The 20,558-nt window shown below is 40.2% G+C and overlaps 1 pseudogene; it reads left to right on the top strand.

Annotated features, from left to right (window-relative positions):
- Positions 1-431: 431 nt before the first annotated feature.
- Positions 432-20,558, top strand: part of LOC143411498 (DEP domain-containing protein 1A-like) — a 41,034-nt pseudogene continuing 20,907 nt past the window's right edge.

Genomic DNA, 20,558 nt, shown 5'->3' with positions numbered 1-20,558 from the left:
CCAAAATCTGAGGCTTCTTATCCAGAGTCCCCTAGGACCCACCTGTGGCTGTGGCTGTGGCTTAAGATGTAAGGTACAATCAGGTGCATGTAAGAGGCACGGCAAGACAAAAGTGGCCAGTAGACAGGGCAACACTGCAGCATTGAAAGAAATGACCGATTAAAGGCCAGTTCTCCCTCCTCTGTGTCAGCAAAAATAAGTGCCTGTGGCTTTCATTCCCTTTATTGTCGCTCCAATTAAGTGCTTCATGCTCTTTCCTGAGCTCTCTTTAGAAAGGACTCTCGACCAACCTCCAGCGCACCCTCCTTTCATCTGCTCCTCCTTCTGCCACCACACCTACCTCTGTCGGCAAAGTGACCTTTCCTCAGTTCAACTCCAAGCCAGTTCTGGGAGGGCTAGGGCAGCCCTGGCAGCTGGTCACGTAGGCGGGAATGCAACCGCAGTGAGTACCTGGCCACCCTGCAGACCCTCAAGGCCAGTGAAGCCCCTCCACCAACCCACAGACCCTCAAGGCAAATGGTTATGCCTTGTGCACACAGCAAGGATTTGACTGAGGTTTGATGTATGAGTAGGTGAGCGGCACTCAGGTATCCCATAGGACAAACAGACACACTGCATGTTTGCCTCCAGGACCTCTCCCTGCAGCGTGACCCTCACCAACTGATGCCCATCATCTAAATGTCCAAATATCCCTGCTTTGGCAGGACCCAACCAGAAGGCTATTTGCAAGTGGGAGAACCTGTACTCAGCTCCCCTGCTCCCTGCTCCCTGCTCCCCTGCTCAGCTCCCTTCTCCCCTTCCCTCTACAGGGATTCACTGAGCATCACTCCTCATCCACCTTCGGTCGGCATGGTGGTGAAGAAGACCCATGTTAGTTGGTAACCCCAGAAGCCAGTCCTCCTGAAGGCCTCGTGCCCGGGCTGACCTAAGAGGCTGCCACTGCAGAATAGAAGGGAGTGGATTTTTATCCAGGATGAAGCTATACATGAGAGGATTGTTCCTGACTCAGCACACAGGGCCTAAATGTTTTATGCAAGTTTAGCAGACACATAGAGAAGTAACCAGCAACCATATCAAGAAAGAAAATGACCAGCAACCCTCAGAGGCTTTCTCATGCTCCTTTTCAACCACCTGCCCCTCCCCTTATCAGTGATGACCACGATCCCGACTTTGAACAATACAAACACTTTTGCCTGTTTCTGAACTTCATATAAATGGAATCTCAGTTTGGACCCTTTTGTCTCTGGCTGCATTTGCTCTTCATTGTCTTTGCGAGGTTTGTACATGTCTTTGCACAAAGCTAAGTCTGTTTATGCATCCACGTTGCGGTAGAATGTGCCATGGGTCCAAACACACAGTGACTCTTATCCCTCCTGCTGTTGATGGGTATCTGTGTCATTTCTAGTTTGGGGCTATTACAAATAGCACAGCTGCAAACAGTCTGGTACCTGTGTCTGTTATGTGCCCAGGATGGGGCTGCTGGATCAGAGCATATGCATGTTTGGCTTTCTTGGGTACTGCCAAAGGGTTTTCACAGTGGTCTGTCGGTCCATATTCCTATCCCATTGACACCATACTGTCTCTCTTCCTCATTGTGTCATTCTGATGGATACTTAGAGTTGTCACATCCTGTTTCCATTTGTGTTCTCTGACAGTTATTAGTTTTGAGCATCTTTTCACAAGTTTCCTGACCTTTTGAAAATCTTCTTCTGGTTAGAATTTTTCCTAATTTCTTGATTCCAAAAGAACTTTACTTTTTAACTTGCTTTATTTTTTTATCAGCATGAGTGAAAATTAGTGCCCACTTAACCTTTGTCTGACTCACATTCACGTACATGTTCAAACGACAGAGAGAATAATGACTATACTAATAGAGATAAGAGAGTATTTTGAATGCTTTGATTCTGTATTATTTTCTTTCATCTGCACAAAAACCCATCCCATTTTTATGAAAGAATAAACAGAGGTACAGAGAGGCTATGTAACTGTCACAAGACTGACACAGCTAAGTAAGTATCAGAGGAAGGACTAAACCCAGCAGCTTCACTCCAGAACTGCTGCATTAACTTCTATCTTAGTCTGGTTCCCAGACCCTGCTGCTTATAACACTACACCCACAAGAGATTGTCCACTCCCAGCATCTGACCAGGACACTTTACTGATAGCCTTAAAGCTTGAGTTTGTCTGTTCTCCAGCCTCAGTGGGCCCTGGTTTGGGGTTTTCAGTGCATGCCAACTATGGTCTCCATATGTCCCAAATTTTTCAAGACAGTCCTTCAGAGCAAGCCCATTCCACAGTCAGATGAGCACTCCGCATCTTTAGTTTGGAAGACACAGGCCTCGAACTGTCAATCCATGGTCCAGATTGGACCTCTGAGGCCCTCTCCCACTTGGTCACCTCTGTTGAGAGCCACAGCCGAAGGGGCCCCAGCAAACTTTCAGACTGCCAGCTGATGAGCTGAAGGGGCCCCAGCAAACTTTCAGACTACCAGCTGATGATTGGCTCACAGCAGCCCCAGCAACATCTAGCAACATCTAGCTGATTGGCTCCTCTGCGGTGATGCTCATTGGGCTGTTTCCCTGCCCTTTCAGACCACGGAGCTGCTCATTGGGGGACTTTTTTGGCTCCGCCCATGCAACCCAGCCAATCGGCCTCAAGAGCAGGAGGATTGTGGGAGGAAGTTGTTGTTGGGGTGTGTGGCTTGTGGGAAGCCGGTGGTGGCAGTTGGGCTCTGAGGGTTTTTTCCTGAGGAGCTGTTTTGTTTATCTTGTGTGGTTCTAAAAATAAAGTTAGTTTCTTTTGACAAGTGGCTCCTGAATTGTGCCCAGCCAGACTGCGGCACACCTCCTTCTTCTTGTTCCCTCATGTCAGTCTGTGTACCCCCTGATTCCTCTGAGGACCATAGCTCCTTGAGGGAAGAACTATGGCTATTCATCTTAAAATGACCCTTCCTAGAGGGATGGAGGGAAGACAGTTGATTGTCTCATAAAAAGCTCAATTATTACTACAGAAAGAGCTGGGGAAGATTGGTTGCCTAATGCCCTGGCTTCAATTCGCAGCATCACACATGTAAAAACTATCTCCCAAATCAAAATGACTTACTGCTAAGAGGTTGCATAATCCTCACAAAAGCTGGTACCTACACAGAAGGAAAACTGACTGAGAATGCTAGAGATATCCCAAAGGAAAAATACAGGTCTCGCTCTGCCCCTGAATACCCTATCTTTGGGTCAAAACTATGGAAATATAACCACTGTCACCACCACCAGTAATAATAATTGAGATTTTCCAATAAGCTCATCATCATTATCATTTATTAAACAGAGAGACCACATATCTTGATCGAAAGACCAATGAACTTGAACTCTACTGGGACAAATGTAAAAATGTAGAGCAGAGAGTGAAACAGCGTGAGGGCACGCTACTCCTGCCATTCTGCTCATCTTGGACCCCTACAGACTACATTACAGGGATGTTTACAGGGGGCCCTTGTTGGGGGTTCTCCTCACATCCTGTAGGACACTGTGTGTGCCTTGCCCTCTACATCTGATGAAAAACCAAGTCCTGCTGATGCAACCTTGTCTTCTCTCAGGCATCGTTATCATCATCTCATTTCTTTTTTCAGATAAATTTATATATTTTAAAGTTGATAAATAATATTGCATGTTTTTACTGTGTACAACATGAGATCATGATTCTACCCGTTGTAGAATAACAAAACCTCGCCCAAGTGCATTACCTCACATAGTTATCATCTTTGTGGTAAGAGCAGGTAACATTTACTCTCTTTGTAGTTTTCAAGAATAACAATATATCACTAATAGCCACAGTTGCCTTGCTGTACAAGAGTTTCCTGAAATGTGTCCCTCCTGTCTAATTGTAAGTATGTATCTTTGACCAACAGCTGCCTGACTCCTCTTCCCCCCTTCATTATCTCTCCATGAACCATTACGTTAAGACCTGTAGCCTCATCTCTCTCTGGCCTCCCTGGTCACCTGTCCCTCCTGCTGTGTCCCCACGTCCCTGTCTCTACCACTGTTACCAGAGGGTTAAACCTAAGAGGCAACCTGCCCACATACCACTGCAGCTCCCCGTCCCTAAGAGCAGGTCCATCGTGGAGGATGCAGAGCCTTCTGTGCCAGCCCCCAGCTCCCTCACACCTGCAGCCCGTGGAACCGTTGGTCCCTAGCCAACTCCTCCTTCTGCACATATCCGTGCCTGGGCCCACAAGCTGGCCTTCCACTGGCTTGGCCCACCTTTGTGTTGTAAAGACAGAGTTTTCTGGTGTGGCTCCAGGTTGGGCTGAGCACAGGGCTGGCTTCCCCTGTCCACGGAGCACACTGATGACATGCTGAGGCCATCTGTGTACTCTCCTGCTGGGCCTCAGATTCCCCAGCTGTGTCTTGTCCTCAGTTCCCAGCCTGACATTTAGCTGGTGATGGGTACCCAGAACCCTGATCCTCACTGGTGAGGGTTTCTGCAATTCTGAGAACCCCTAGGAGCCTTAGCTCCTATGGCTAACTGAGGAATCAGGCCAAAAAATAGATCCAAACATCCACTGAGCAGAGGAGAGGACAGAGATGATGCACAGGGGCCTTGGATATGTGGCAGGAAATGAGATAATAAGAGACTGCTCTCTGGGACTCATCTGAGGGCAGATTGTTTTTAGTGATGAAGAAATTTTGTGAAAGGGACACATCAAGCTTTTTTTTTTTTTTTTTTACTATGTTTCATGCTAGGTTTTTTTTTTTAATTCTAATTTGTTATGTATGACAGCACACTGCATTACAATTCATAGAACACATATAGGGTACAATTTTTCATATCTCTGTTATACACAAAGTAGAGTCCTACCATTCGTATCTTCATAATGTACTTAGGGAAATAATGTCCATCTCATTCCACCATCTTTCCTACCCCATGCCCCCTCCCTCCCCTTTGCTCTATCTAGAGTTATTCTAATTCACCCATTCTCCATCCCCCAATCCCATTATGAATCAGCATTATCCATCATCAACTGAAGGGCATCTAGGTTGGTTCCTCAGCTGAACTATTGTGAATTGTGCTGCTATAAACATTGATGTGGCTGTGTCCCTATAGTATGCTATTTTTAAGTCCTTTGGGTATAGACCAAAGTGTTGGATAGCTGGGTCAAATGGTGGTTCCATTCCAAGTTTTCCAAGTATTCTCCATATAGTTTTCCATATTGAATGCACCAATTTGCAATCCCACCAGCAGTGTATGAGTGTGCCTTTCCCCCCACATCCTTGCCAACACTTTTTGTTGTTTGTATTCTTAATAGCTGCCATTCTGACTGGAGTAAGATGAAATCTTAGAGTAGTTTTGATTTGCATTTCTCTAATTGCTAGAGATGTTGAACATTTTTTCATATATTTGTTGATTGACTGTATGTCTTCTTCTGAGAACTGTCTGTTCCATTCCTTGGCCCATCTAATGATTTGTTTTTTTGGTGTTAAGCTTTTTGAGTTCTTTATATATCCTAGAGATTAGTGCTCTATCTGATATGCGTGCAATAAAAATTTGCTCCCAAAATGTAGGCTTTCTATTCACGACACTGATGGTTTCTTTTGCTGAGAAGAAACTTTTTAGTTTGAATTCATCCAATTTATTGATTCTTGATTTTAATTCTTGTGCTATAGGAGTCTTATTAAGGAAGTCAGGGCATAATCCGACATGATGGAGATTTGGGCCTACTTTTTCTTCTTTTAGCACAGGGTCTCTGGTTTAATTCCTAGGTCCTTGATCCACTTTGAGTTTTGTGCATGGTGAAAATAGGGATTTAATATCATTTTGTTGCATATGGATTTCCAGTTTTCCCGGGACCAATTGTTGAAGAGGCTATCTTTTTTCCAATGTATGTTTTTGGCACCTTTGTTGAATATAAGATATTTGTAGTTACGTGGGTTTGTTTCTGGGGACACAACAAGCTTTAATGTCCCTTCTTGTTCTTCCCCAGATGAGAGAAGAACCAGAATCCCAGGCAAAGATGGGAATGAAGAGGGATTATTTCTCTCTTCCAGATTCTATAACCACTGGCCATGGAAAAGGGAGGGGATATAGATCAATGGTTCCTGGATTCATTCCTCAGTACTGAAAGAGGAGGAGGAGGAGGAAGAGAAGGAAAAGAAAGAAAAACTAAAAAGGTCATTAGTACTCTGAGAGATAAAAATTCCTGTTCTCTAAATCAAGGAAGATGGGGCTGGTTGTGTAGTTCAGTGGTAGAGTGTTTGCCCAGCATGCTCAAGGCTTTGATTCAATCCTCAGTTACACACTCCCCCCCCCCCCGCCCCCCGCTTAAAAAACAAAAACAAAAACAAACAAAAAAAAAACAGAGCTTTTCCTTTAGCCCTAGCCCTAGTCTCAGACCACAAAAGAGTAACCACTATCATTTGGTATGGTTTTAAACTATCATTTGGTATGGCTCTTATCATTTGTCACTTCCACTTTCTGAAAGTCAGTAACAACTCATTCTACAAGTCAGCTACTTCCTAAAATCCAAGCTTCTCAAAATTCTACATGAGATCAGCATGTAGAATTATAGGTGTCCAGCTCTGGGTGAAAGGCCTCATCCCTCACCATATACAATGAGCATATCATTGAAGAAAAGGATGGTTACCCCACCCCTCAAAAGGGGTGCTAAGCTGGTTTTAAGGAGATTGTGCTTTGCAAACACAACTCACCTCAATTGCACAAGTGATCAGTTTAGCATATAGACAGAGAATGATGTGTTCTCTGTGTCCACCATATAACTCAACTGGCCTCTGCTGCTGTTATGTCACATATAACTTCTAGCCACTTGTCAATTGTTGTTCCCTGGCAGTTCCAGGATCCCATAATCCTTAACCCTTTTGATCCCAGAAATAATAGAAGACACCAGGGATTCTGTTTAGTTCATTTTAGACCCAATGCCCCACACTTACCCCATTACAGTGGAAAAGGGAATGGGCAACATGCTTGGCCAAACCCAAGTTCTGCTGATTATTTCCTATCTGCCATTTCCTGAAGCCCCACTCCTTATCCTCCTTTGTCCTGTGGGTTTGGTCTGTGCAAGCCATCAGTAGACATTCCTAGGGCAGGAGGAAAGAAAGGATGGGCGATTTTTTCCCTGCTCTCTCCCTGGTTTGGGCTCCAAATTATTAGCAGATCCATCCCTCTATAACTCTGCCTGAGTAGTCATTCTGCAAAACTGGGGCTTGCTATATTCTAGTAACACTATTTCTTCCTCTTTCCCATGCACACTAAGGGATAGGAATGACTTTCTGCTGGTTTCTCCACCAAGACCTCTCTAAATAATTCCTTTATTAAAAGTTCCTCTGTGGATCATGCAAATGGAATTTTGTTTCTATCCAAGACCCTGATGAATGTAGGTGTCCAGCTCTAGGTGAAAGCCCTCATCTCTCATCATATACAATGAGCAGGTCATTGAAGAAAAGGATGGTTACCCCACCCCCCAAAAGGGGTGCCAAGCAGACATAAACATACATCCACTATCAAGGTGAACTACCTGTCAAGAGACAAGAGCAAAGATGTAAGCTGGGTAGGGGGTGAACCTCAAAGGAGTTAAAGAATAAACAGAATACAAATGTAGAAATATTCTGAAAGAGAAGAGGACTGTTCGATCAAGTTTCAAATACCACAGGGAGGTTTCACAGCATGAGAACTAGGAAGAAGTTGCTGGATCCATCTATTAAAAAGTTGTTTCTCACCTTTGAACAAATAGTTGCAATAGAATGGTTTTTAAAACATGTTCCCCCATGCTATTTTTCACATTTTTGTCATGAGAGGTGGCATCTGTGTTCTTTCCCCTTGAATCTGAGTTGGCTTATGACCACTGTGACCAATGGAGCACAGTAGGAGAGACACCGCATGATTCCTGAGTCTGGGTCAGAGAATGGCATGCAACTGGAGGCTGGCTTCCTTCAGGCGCTCACTTTGGGAGAAACCACACACCATGTGGAAAGTCCAATGGCCCTGAGCCTGCTGTGCAGGAAGCACGTGCACATTCCCCTGGTAGCAGCCTAGGTGGGCCCTACCTGACGGTCAGGTGCTACCAGCCAGGCAAGTGAGTAGCTGTAGATATCCAGCCCTGCTGAGCCTTCAGACAACTGCAGTCTCAATTGATCAATCTGAAAACTATGTGAGAGATTTCAAGCAAGAACTGCCCACTCAAGCCGTACCCACATTGTCATTCCACAGAATGAGAGGCAAATGGTTCCTGTTTTAAGTTGCTAAGTTTGGAGGGTGATTTGTTATACAGCAAGAGTTACAAACAAATATGGCACTAGAAGTGGGGCATTCTGCAACAAAACACATGGTAAACATATGGCATCAACTTTGGGATTGAAAGCCAAGTGAGGCTGGGAGAATGTTGAGGAGGATTTTAATAAAAGCCTAAGGTTGTTGGAGAAGATGTAAAGGGAAATACTGTTGGAAACAGGAGGAAGAAGATCCTTGCTATAAAGTGGCAAGAAGCTTAGCAAAAGTTCCACCTGTGGTAAATGTGGAAAATTGAAAACTGGTAACTCTTCTAAGGCTACTTATGACAATAGATTTCTACGAAATGACAATAGATTTCTCTTAACTCTGTATGATAAGATATAGATAGAGGTGAACGAAAAAGGATATATTTCATTTCCAAGAAAATTTAGAGATAACATAAAAGAACCAGAAATTACTAGTCCAAGAACATAACTATTTCTCATCCTCAAATCCCCTAGTAGAAGATATTCGAAGTAAGAAAGGACCTCACAGAAAATATCAAACCCAAGCTGCTGACAAGTAAATGTCCCCAGGAAAAATAAAACCACATGTATGCCTGTAACACCCTTTATTAAAATCTTGGAGAGTTTTTAAATGGTAACTTCATAGACCCTTAAAAACACATAATATTTTATTAAAGATGGTAAGGTCCTGCCTGACAGGCACTCTGTGTTAAAAAGTAGGATTTGTTAGGATCTGAAGGGCTCAGAACCTTGCAAAGAGCCCAAGATAGAGAAAGACTTTTCTTGAAGATATTCATGGGCATGACTTTTGTCCAATGCAGTAGACTAAATTGATACATAGGAATCTTAGAAAGTTTTTAAAGGAATTATATCAGCTTCAACTGAAAGGGACAAAGATAGTACAAAATAAAAAGAGGTTTTCAGACATCCCCACCCCCAGCTTTTTATGAACAGGAAGCAGATTGAGAAATCTACTCAGTTGCAAACCTGGGTCTTTTTTTATGGAATAGGAAGGATGTCTTAGTGCAATAAACCAACAACTCAATAAGCAAAGCCAAAGTTATTCACAAGAATAACTTCCAGAGAGTAGAATTGATTTCAAATTAAATGACCCAAACACAAACCTACATGAATAAAGAATGGCTACATCCCAGTGACTAATCCCACTGTCTCCCATTTTCCCAATTCTTGAATAGGAGTATCTATAGCAGTTATCCCACATCCAAATTGAAGTTTAGGTGAATGGAAAGCAAATAACACAATGTTTAGTCCACAGATCTTCATATAAAGAGAATCATACTTAAGGAATCTCATCCAAGAGCTTCTCCTTCTTGGGGACCTGGTTTAGATGTGAAGATACTGAGGTGAACCCTGGTGTTATAATAGAATGAGATATTAGGGGATTCTTAGGAAGGAATGAGTATTTTACATATAGAAGAAATTAAATAATTCATGACCAGAGGGTGGACTATGGCATTTGTAAGACATGGTCCCAAGATTCTTTGACATTCCTTTGATTGAGAAGTGGGGTCTCTGTCTCCCTTCCCTCCTTGAATCTGGATTGATGACTGCTTCACCCAACAGAGTACTACAGAAGTGATAATCTATGATTCTGGTGCTGGCGTGGAAAGGGCAATACAGCCTCTTCCTGGACTTTCAGGGACACTTCCTCTGGGAGAAGCCAGCCACAATGATTACCTTAAGCCTGCCATGCTGGAAGCCAGGTAGAGGTTCCAGTAGACAGAGGCAGTTGGACAGTCATACCACAGCCAACATCAATGCCAGCCATGTGAGGGTGCCATCTTGGTGCCAGCCAATTGAGACCTGCCCTAGCTGATTCTGCAACTCTATGAGGGATCCCAAAGAAGAACTAGGTAGCCCAGCCCTAATCCCTGACCCACACAAGTGAGAACAAAATGATTGTTTCTTTAAGCCACTATGTTTTGGAGTAACTTTTGTGAAATAGCAGTAACAGGAATAAATGGTAGTAGTGCAGATCTAGTTAAGAATGAATGAATGAGTAAAAGAATGAATATGAAATATATTGAGGAAATTTGAGAAATTCAATAGAGAAGGAAACAAAAGAGATGATACAACAACTTGGAGGTAAGCGGATTTGAAGAAAAGTTTCTCTTTAGGAAGGGAGAACTGAGTCAATGAGGACAGCAAAGACCCAGAGAGGTTTGTTCTTTCCATACAAAGCCTTAGATGGAAAGCTGAGTCTTTCCGGCTCTGACACTGGAGGGAGGAGGGGACAATAGGTTTGGTCAAGAAGAGGATTGAGACGACTGCCACCAGATGAAGTAAGTATATTACTTCCTTAAAAATCAAACCGGGCAATGTTACAATCAGATTAAAGGAATCGGTTTTGATGTTCTATTGCACTGTAGGATGACTATAGTTAAAAATAATACACTGCATGTTTCAAAATAGCTAGAAGAGAGGGTTTTGAATTTTTCACCACAAAGAGACAATTAATGTTTGAGGTTATAGATGATATGCAAATCACCCTGACTTAATTATTATACAATATATACATGTATCAAACATCATCTTGAACACTTTAAATTTGTATAATTAATATGAGTCAATTAAAAATAATATTTAAGAAATCATACCCAGAATTTCATGTCATGTAAACCGGATCATGCTTTTAAAAATCCTTCCATTCATGCTGGGAATGAAGCACAGTGGTAGAGCACTTGCTGAGCATGTGTGAGGCCCTGGGTAAAATTCCTAGTACCACATAAATAAATAAACAAACAAACAAGAAAATCTTTGCTCCAAACACATAACAAAATGCATTAGATAGAAGAAACAATTTAAAAATCACAGCTAGGCTTAAAATCAAGGTAAACATCTTTCTTTGGAATTTCCAAGTAACATATAGAAATGGTGTTGAAAGTGTGAGTAGTTAAGATAAAGAAGACTCACTGAAAGTCTATCTAAAAAGACCCTAGTTTCCCAAATCCTCCCTCCTTAAACGGGAGCTGCTGAGCAGGAGGAACAGCATTGGGAATTCCAAGCACCATGGGATTCCCAGGATAACAAGGATTTCTTTCAAATGCTGTCCATGAGAGGTAGGACTGGGGGGAGTATCATGTTTAAAACCAGGAGTGGGGGCTGGGGATGTGGCTCAAGCGGTAGCGCGCTCGCCTGGCATGCATGCGGCCCAGGTTCGATCCTCAGCACCACATACAGACAAAGATGTTGTGTCCGCCAAATACTAAAAGATAAATATTAAAATTCTCTCTCACTCTTTAAAAACAAAAAACAAAAAAACAGGAGTGGGACAAGCCCCTTCAGTCACCAATCTCTACTTGAGATTATACTGTTCTTGGAGAGTAGCAAGCTTCTGAAAGGAGGCAGGCAGATCACCCCTAATGGGCAGCAGCTGAGCCAAACCACTCGCTGGATCTTGCAAGGACATTCCATGGTCTGCCTGCAGACAGAGGACCCAGAAGAGCAGAGAAAAACTATCTCAAAAATTCCAAGGGCCTATTTTTTTGTAACATTCCATCCCAAACTCTAATGACTTAAAACAATACCCATAAATATTTTTTATTCATGAATCTGCAATTTGGCAGGGTTCGGTGGGCACGTGTCATGGTGTCGAGTGGGGTGGCCTGTCCACAGGGGCCCCAGGACCCACTTCCAAGATGGCTCGTTCACGAGGCTGGGGAACTGCCCCTCACTGTTGGCTCGTTTCCTGAGGGCCTCTCAGTGGAGTGGCTTCCTCACAGATAGTGGCTGGGTTCTAAAAGCATATATCCTAAATAAATAAATAAATAAATAAGAATAAAAGAGAAGCAAAAAAACTTCTATTTCAACTGAGTCTGAAAAATAAAAATTCATGAAGAAATCTGATGCTAAGAAATCAGTCAAGAGTTTAAGTTTTGCCCACCGGCTTTTCCCACACTAAAATAACATTTTAAGAACCAATGAAGGCCAACACATCAAAAGAAAGGGGGAAAAGAGAAAAGAAAAACTTTTAGAATTTTTTTTTCAAATAAACACATTAACCTAATTTATTAAATTCAACATACAAAGAATAAGCAAGCCACGGTGGGGGCGAGAATAAGAACGAGAAGGGAAGTGGAGACCATCTAGTCTGATCCCCTCATTTTACAAATGAGGAAACTGCATGAAGTCCAAGAACACCACTTGAGACAAAGTCAAAATGTGAGCCGGGCCCTGAGACACAGAAACCGGCTTCCAGCTGGGAGCCAACAGGAGCACAGAGTTGTTTGATCTTTCTGTTCCTACAGTGACAACTGCCTTTCTACTTCTGAAGGCTGCAGGAAGAGCTCTAAAGAAAACAGTAAGCATCAGGGTCACTCGCAGCTATGATGAAAGGTCAGTTATGGAACAGAGGGATACAGAGGATTCCGAGAGGCTAGGAGAAGAACCACCCCTGCCCCCAAGAGAATCCTGATCACCTCCTTCCCCAAACCTGCACTCCCATCCCAAGGCCTCAGGGAGAGGGCACTTGGAGGGAAAGGGAGAGAAAGACTTGTAAGAATGTCATCCTAAAATCAAGTAGGCCAGTGGGAAGACTTTTCCCAGCTTCAAGCAAATTCAAATGCCCCACGAGAAAGTCATAGAACTTGGATATTTAATCAATTATGAGTTGTAAAAAAAAAAACCACAATAACTTAACAAAATAAATAGAAGAGTTTTGCTGGGACTGATACAACCCAGTGAAAAGAATTTTCAGGCTCTAGGAAAGGAAGACAGGCTACACCTTAGGGGGATTCACTAAGGATTCTGGGAGTTTTCACAGTGAAGAGCAGTCACCATAACTGTCTGTGACCTTAGTGGATCCTTCTGTTGAAAGTTACTCCCTGGGTTACATTCCCTTCTCCTCAGAAAGACAAAACCACCAAGGTTTAGGTTCCTCCACACTGCCCAGGCCTGGTCAGGTGGCCCCATTGTCTGTAGGAGACCCAGGTCAGCATGGGCTGAGGGTGGAGCAATTAGAAAAACAAACTTTTGTTGCTAAGAATTGCTGTGTTTGCAAAAGGACCTTCATTCCCCCCAGGACCTATTCCAATCACTCTGAACATCTTTGCCTCCAGCAAATTTTTGTCACCTCTCGCATTTCTGGGGCAGCTGGACTCCAGAAGACAAAAGAAAGAGACTCTGCTATGAAGAATAACAGTGATCATGGGAATCAGCATACTGTCCTGACTCTGGATGGCAGGACAGCATCTTCCAAAGGGCTGCAGTGTCCAGGCTAGGCACTCGTGATCCTTGGGTCCATCAAGCAGAGGACAGGAGCTTGGGACAGGCAGGACACATAAGCCTCAGCCCTGGGTGCAATTAGGGAAGAGTCAAAGTCAATGCTAATGGCCTACAGGGAGCCTACAGGGCCCTCAACTCCTCTGCAGGCAGCAATGGCCCTGCCTATCTCCCCACAGCTCAGATTCCCATCGCCCAGATGTAAGGAATGGGCTTAGGACTGGGGTTCTGATGTCCTAACTCATCCAGATTCTTCATCTGGGTCTGAGCACTGAAGCTGCCATGACTAATTTGAAAACAACGAAAGGGAAAAGAAGCCAAGTCATGGATGAGCAAGCACCATGATGGTCCTTGGTTGGCTGGAATGGTTCCTATGGTGTTGGAAATAAAGGGAAAGAGCCAAATGCTGAGTTCCAGCGGCACACAGAAGGTGTGTGTAGAAAGGAAATCTTTCTAATTTACATTTAATCCAAGAAGCAATAACAGGTTTATAATTAGAAAAAACAATTGAGTTCAGTAATATTCTGACCACTGTAGTCTCCTAGTCACTATTATTGAACACACGGCTTCTGTCCTCCCCACCTTCTTCATTAAATCACCCATGAATATTCTTAGGCACATTGTATTTTTTTTAATTTCCAAAATCAAGCCATTGACTATTAGAACAGTAAATTCTATTAAAATTTCCTTCATGTCATTCTCCCACAAATTTTATTTTCCAAGTAGTTTTGTTCTCATCAGTTCAAACAAACAAATAATCAGCCAAGCCCTGAAGAACTTGTCTTTACAAGAAAAGAAAAGAAAAGCAACAGACAAAATCAGAATGTAAAATTACCTCATATAAAATTAATTTTATAGAACAGTATGTCAAAAATGTATATAAATATGTTTCGATTTTTAAAGAGGGAAATGAAAATGTCAGTTGAAAATGAAAATATTAAATCTAGCAGAAATAAAAATAGGGAGGATATTTAAAAGGAACTTTTGAAATTTAAAAGTGAAAAAAAATGCAACCATTGAAATAAAATTTTTAACAGATGGAACAAGCTCCAGACCTGATGTGGTCAAAGACAGTGCATTGGAAATAACAGCAAGAAACTCATATAGGAAATAAAAATATTAATGAAAATGAGAGACTTGGAAGCCATACTGAGAGTGTGGCTCCATAGCAAAGCATGTGGGTGGCATGCAAGAGACCCTGAGCTCAATTCCCAGCAAAAGAAAGAAAGAAAGAGAGAGAGAGAGAGAGAGAGAGAGAGAGAGAGAAAGAAAGAAAGACAGACTTGGAAATAAGATTGAGAGATTCTAAGAAATGTCTAACAGGAGTTTCAAAATAAAAAGAGGGCATGACAGACAAGAAACATTCAAAAAAATAATAATGGCATAACTTTTAGAATTAAAAAGTAATTCTCATGCACATTAGCTACTAACCAGGAAAAATGTTTTTAAAAATTCCACATCCAGAGATATTATAGTGAAATTCGAGAAATTAAGGACAAAGGAACAATCCTTAAAGCTATGACATGATAAAAGATACATTCCTACCAAAGAATTTCATCACATTTCTTATCAGTAAATGCTGGAAGGTAATGAGGCATTACCTTCAAATGTGCTGAGAGAAATGACTATGTAGGTATTGTTACTATCTACAGAGGAGTAAACTAAGATACAGTTCAGTTGAGTAACTCTTCCAATTCCAGTAACTCAAGATGCACAGATGGGATGGAAATACAGATAGTCTTAGCTCCACAGTCAGATTCTTAGCTACTGCCCTGTAGTAGTATGCATAGGAAAACAGGGAGAATTTGCAAGGAATAATCCTCCAAGCAAACTGGTTCTCAACAACAGCCAAGTTAAACATTTAACAGGAAAGTGAATAAATTATGGTACTGTCACACAACAGAATACTCTACAGCAATTAAAATCAAGAAATGGTACCTACATCCATCAACAAGGATATACTTCAAAAATATAATGTACCATCCATTAAGAACATGTACCTGGGCCGGGGTTGTGGCTCAGTGGCAGAGCACGTGCAAGGCCCTGAGTTCGATCCTCAGCACCACATAAAATATAAAATAAAGGTATTTTGTCCAATTACAACTCTAAAATAAAATAAAAATTTTTAAAAAAATGTTTAAAAAAAAAAAAAAAAGAACATGTGCCTAAACCCTGGACCCCTCCACTAAAAAACAAGAAGATTGAAAAGAAACATTGAGAAGAAGGTTTTAAATTTTTTTTTTTTCTGAAAAATTTCCTCCTGGGAAATTTACCTGTTACATATTTTCAACAACTTTGAGATTTTAATGAGAGAAAAAAACCTTAATGTCTACTACTATTTGGACTGAAATGCTTAAGGCACCTGAAAGTCTGAATGGACTATCAATCTGATCATACCTGTAGAAGTGATATGAATAAAACAGTTAATTCAAAAATCCAGATGCTTTTTTTCATAATCCATCACTTCTCAGCCTTTGGGCTAGAATCACTTGTGAACAATTTGTGACTGGTCACCTTTTATTTTTCTGCTGACTTATGAAAAAAGTATATGATCCTCTCTCAGTGCTCAGTAATAAGAAAAAAATGGAAATTGAGAGTCAATTTAAGCTTATTCATAAGGATTTATATATAATAAGAAGGTGAAAGTACTCGACAGTGACTGTCAATAAGATGACTTTGTGGTGTGAGAGAATCTTTGGAATCTCAACTATGAGTATTTGTTTGAAATGAAGAATTTGATAGGATATCTCCAATTGGCCTCAGGACAGTCAACAAGTATCAAATATGATAGCCTTTCACTGACTAGTTAATGGTGAGATAAATTAAAACTACTTTTGGACTTTTTTTTCAGTGCTGGGGATTGAACCCAAGGTTTTGTGCATGCCAGGCAAGCAGTCTACCACTGAGTTACACCCCCCAAACCCTGGATAGTTGAGGCTGTTTTATTACAGCCTCCTAACCGGTCTCCCTGTCTGGAGTCTAGTCTCCCCAGTGTCCATGAGAATACCAGGGACAGGACACATAATGGAAGCATGTTCTTACTACATTCTGTTCTGGTGCCAGATTCCCCAAATACTCATGTTTGCTTTCTCAGCAAGATAGAAAACTTGCTTGGCAGCAGGAACTATATCTTGTTCATTCTCAAAGTTCTGAAACTTATGCTTGACTCAAAGTGGGAAGGAAGGGGAGGGAAAGTACTGGGGATGGAATTAGAACAAATTAAATTAGATTATTCTGTAATTATACCAAAATAAATGCTATTGTTATGCATAATCAAAAAGAATCAATTTTTAAAAATGAATTAACAACAACAAAAAAAAGAGTGAGCTCAACAAAACTCCAAGCAGCTTTTATGTAATACTAGAGAATACAAGTAGGTGGCGCCATGTTTTGGTTTTGAGCTGAAGAAAGAAATATTTGAGAAAAAACTCAGAAGCACAAGGTAGCTAGAACCCCCAAAGCAACCTCACTAGATGACATACTCACCTGGGTACCTGGGAAGAGATACATCTGTACAGATGTATTTCCCAAAAATCCCCTGTGAGAAAATCTGGCTATAAAAGTCTCTGAGAAGTCTCCTTCTAAACATTTTTAGGATCCAAAGTTTAATTTATATCATTGTGATTATAATTTTAGAAATTAATCTGCCCTTTAAAAAAAAAAGCAATAAAAGGTGGAAGGATTGCTTGGGGCATAGCTAAGTGGTAGAGCATTTCCCTAGTGTGTGCAAACAAGGCCTAAGGTTCCATCCACAGCACTGAAAAGGTGAAAAAAAAAAAAAAAAAAAGCATTAAGTTTTCTTGCCCTTGGGAAAAGCTATCACTAAATTGCCATCATGCAAAGTTACAATAAAACCATACATTGACCTAAAACAATCTGAGTCTGAAAAATTTTTAGACTTTAAGGTAGGAAAAATACAATTTTCTAAACTATGAAATCTAAATAGAACCGATTTATAAGTATTTGCAAATATATGAAAGTTTTTAAACTTGACTTTGGTGCCAAGAAAATGTCTACGCTACCCAGACATTTAAATTCTCTGTATGTTCCTGGAAAGTCCAAAGCTTAGATAATTAATGAATTACTCAACTGATATGTACCCAGGGATTAACTATTATATGAACCAGTTTTTAAATCCATTCTGGAAAAAAGAGAATTCTAAATGCTTAAAAGAAATTGTAGGTGGGGCTGGTAGCCAGGAAACAATTCAATTTGATAAATTTTTATTGAATTTCCCCATGAGCAAGGCACAGGGTTGGACAATGAGCAGCATCAATTAAAACATAATGAATTGGGGATTTTGTTGTTACAAAGACTCTTTGGACAGCATTGGAAATTTTTAAAAAGAGAAGAAGAAACCCAAAAGACCACCACCTGAAGATCACTCTGTTAACATTGTGGTGTACTTCAATCTAATTTTTTTTCCCTAATGTTTTTGAAAACTTAGCTTTTGGATTGGAAATTCATCTCACTGATATAGCACTTGTCTAGCATGTGTGAGGCCCTTAGTTCAATCCCTACCACTGAGGGGAAAAAAAACTAAACTAAATTTTTAACCTCATTATATATAACTCTTTTCATCTAGCTTTTTTTTTTTTTTTTTAAGCAGCAAAAAGGTGTTTATTGCGAGCTAGCTCAGTCCTCCGCGCACGCGCACACAGCAACTGGTGACGCTGAGAGGCCCCGAGCCCATCACCTAGCATTTTTAATGAAATTATTTCTCAGGTTAAACTAAAACAACTTTCTAAACAAAAAAATTAATCTTAGGTATAAATATTCTGATCTTTAGGCTTGACTGTCTGTTGTTAAACTACCAAAAAAAAGTTGAATTAATTTATAAATGCACCAATAAATTTTCTTCAGCAATATTGGATATTAAGATTCCTTTAAAGTATTTTCCAAAATTATGTGTAGAGCTTATCAGGTGGAGTTTTCTCCTATTTTCTGTCTTAAGTTCCAAGTTAGAATTAACATTTTTCATATGCTTAGTGACAATTTATATTGCAATGTATATGTTTCCTATTCAATTTTTAAACTAATTTTTCTGTTACCATGTCTGTCTTTTTCTTATTACGTTACAAAAATCTCCTGTGTTTAATGCCACTAATCCTTTTTTCATTAACATGTTAATTGCACATGTTAATGGGCTTCACTGAGGACATTTCTATTCATTGGTAATGACACTTTGGGTACATTTCTTTTTTTGTATTTCTAAATTATCTCTTTACGAAAGCCCACAAGAATTGGGATAACTTGGCTTAAGACTAGGATAAAACTGAAGGACTTTAGCCAAGTTTTAAAATTTCTTCACACTGCAATTAAAAGAAATTATGTTATACATGTCATACCACGTTGGACTATTCAGTACTATTTTTGTAGATCAATGATTAAGTAAATTGAAGAAAATAGCATATCCCTATTTTTTACTATTTGTGAAGATGAACATTTTTCCATAAGTTTCAGCTGTTTCAGATGTTTGCACAAGAGACATTACGCTTGATACAGGCAGTATTTGCAAAACCAAAATGCCACTGGTTGAGTCAAACAGACTTTATTTACTCCAGCAACATTCAACAAGGTGGAGACATATTTAGTTACTAAAATAATTGGTGCTGGGGGACTACTATTGGCATTTAGTGGGCAGGTGCCAGGGATGCTAAATATCTTGCAGTTCATAGAACGACCTTGCATAGTAACAAATGTCATACTAAACATTTATGTGAGTGAAAAATGTGCTCATAATTTTCTGTTTGAAAGTAATTTTGTTTTATGTACACAAATGCTTCATTTTGATACATACTGAATTTCTAGGCCTGCAAGTATAATATAAAGAAAAAAATTTAGACTTTGATTTGTTTGGAGATTAGTAAGAATTGTTCAACAGTTTGAAAATTTTGTTACTGATGGTGACAAATTTATGTCATTGACTTGTCAATACATTGGCATCATTATCAACCTGCTTTTATAGCTACCCCATTCACAATGATTCCAGGAACAAGTGCAAGAATATGACTAAATAAGTGAATCTCCTAGTGTAGGCATACTTAAACATTGACATATAATATATATCAGGGGCTGGGGTTGTGGCTCAGTGGTAGAGCACTTGCCTAGCATGTGTGAGGCACTAGATTCGATCCTCAGTGCCACATAAAAATAAACAAAATATTGTGTCTTCTACAACTAAAAAAAAAATTTAAATGTGTGTGTTTGTATATATATGTATATATACACACACATTATACATACATATATATACATTTTTATATATATCAGTTTATAGAAATTGCTTTCTCCTTATTTATTTATTTGTGTGTGTGTGTGTGTGCGCGCGCGCGCGTGCACACACTGGGGATTGAACCCAGAGCCTCATACAAGCATGCAGTTTACTGCTGAGCTACATTCTCAGCACCTATTAGTGCAATACTATTTTATTGCTATTACAATTATTAAAATATAGGCAAGTAATATCTATTAATTTAATTTCAAGATAGGAAAGAAGTCTTCTCAAAACATTAAGATTTTTTTTTAAAAGAGAGAGAGAGAGAGAGAGAGAGAGAGAGAGAATTGTTAGTATTTATTTTTTAGTTTTTGGCGGACACACAATATCTTTGTATGTGGTGCTGAGGCTCGAACCCGGGCCGCACGCACACCAGGCGAGCGCGCTACCGCTTGAGCCACATCCCCAGCCCAAAACATTAAGATTTAAAAGTGGATCTTAACATGTTAAAATAATTAATACCCTATGACCAAATTTATATTAAGAAATTGAAAAGGGGTCAATATTAGAAAATATTTAAATATAATTTATAATAATAATAAATATAAGAAGAAATATCACATGATTATCTTAATAAATGCTGAATTTTGTTTTTACAAAATTCAATACCCATTCTTACAAATTCGTAAGAAATTAGAAATGGATCAGCATTTTCTTATATGCTAAATTATTTTTATCTTGTGTCTTTTTATTTTATTTATTTTGATACTTAGACATCTGGTGATTTGCTGACCCTGGAGAGAAGATCACCAGGGGCAGCTAATTTCTAGAAATAGTAGACAATTCACCTTTCCTGA

The sequence above is a fragment of the Callospermophilus lateralis genome, chromosome 12, assembly GCF_048772815.1.
Source record: "Callospermophilus lateralis isolate mCalLat2 chromosome 12, mCalLat2.hap1, whole genome shotgun sequence".
Taxonomy (NCBI): Eukaryota; Metazoa; Chordata; class Mammalia; order Rodentia; family Sciuridae; genus Callospermophilus; species Callospermophilus lateralis.
The sequence above is the reverse complement of the archived record's forward strand: the minus strand, read 5'-3'. Positions and strand labels throughout refer to the sequence as shown.